Source organism: Cebus imitator, unplaced genomic scaffold, assembly GCF_001604975.1.
Source record: "Cebus imitator isolate Cc_AM_T3 unplaced genomic scaffold, Cebus_imitator-1.0 Scaffold237, whole genome shotgun sequence".
NCBI lineage: Eukaryota > Metazoa > Chordata > Mammalia > Primates > Cebidae > Cebus > Cebus imitator.
The window spans coordinates 2,654,494-2,655,485 of NW_016107552.1; the positions used below are offsets into that span (position 1 = coordinate 2,654,494).

A 992-nucleotide genomic window follows, 5' to 3' on the forward strand; every position below is an offset into this window, starting at 1 on the left:
TCGGCCTCCCACAGTGCTGGGATTACAGGCTTGAGCCACCGCGCCCGGCCTTTCAGATACTGTTTTCTAAAGTATGATCTCTTACTGTGTTTTCTCCTTTCAACAGCCTTCCTGCATTTTTTTTTTCCTCCTCCTTCCATGGCAGGCCTTTAGGTCAAGAAGTTGTAAATCTATCCACTCTAGCTGCATCAGTCAGGACTCTTAGGTTGCAAATGAGTCTCTTAACACTCTACCCGCATCTTTGTAATCAGTGTCACAGAGCCTCTTTTTGAGTCATCTAATGCAGTTTCAGAAAAACACATCCTCCTCCTGTCAATCTAAGTTGTTTGAGATGCGGTACATTTTGCATCTGTGTTTGATGCTGTCACAGAAAGTATATAGTACATCTTAAGTCACCAGTGCTATTACACATGACACTGGGACAACCGAGGCATCCATCAGCCCTGCAGGGACACAGTTGTGATCTTTGCACCTAGCCATTCCCTACTGTATCGAAAAACTATTGCAAAAGTTTTCAAACATGCAAAAGAATATAATATAGTGAACACACAGGCCCATCCATGACTCAGCACCTCACTGAAAGTTATCAAGATTATTATCTGCTACTTTTCCCTACCCCACCTCCATTTTTCTTTTCCTTTCCTTTTCTTTTCTTTTTTTTTTTTTTTTGGATAGAGTCACACTCTGTTGCTCAGTTAGAGTGCAGTGGTGCAATCTCAGCGCAGTGGTGCAATTTCAGCTCATTGCAGTCTCACTCTCCTGGGCTCAAGTGATCCTCCCACCTCAGCCTCCCAAGTAGCTAGGACTACAGGTATGTGCCACCATGCCCAACTAATTTTTGTAGAGATGAGGTTTTGGTGTGTTGCCCAAGCTGGTCTCCAACTCCTGGGCTCAACTGATAGGCCACCATGGCCTCCCAATGCGCCGCAATTACAGGAGTGAGCCACTATGCCCAACCTATCCCACCTCCATTTTTTTTTTTAAACCTTTTT

General features: G+C 44.5%; 1 protein-coding gene across 2 annotated transcripts in view; it reads right to left on the minus strand.

The window, feature by feature from the left end:
- The window catches only part of GRK3 (G protein-coupled receptor kinase 3), a 155,269-nt gene that overhangs the window by 133,391 nt on the left and 20,886 nt on the right, over positions 1 to 992 (minus strand). The window lies entirely within an intron of this gene.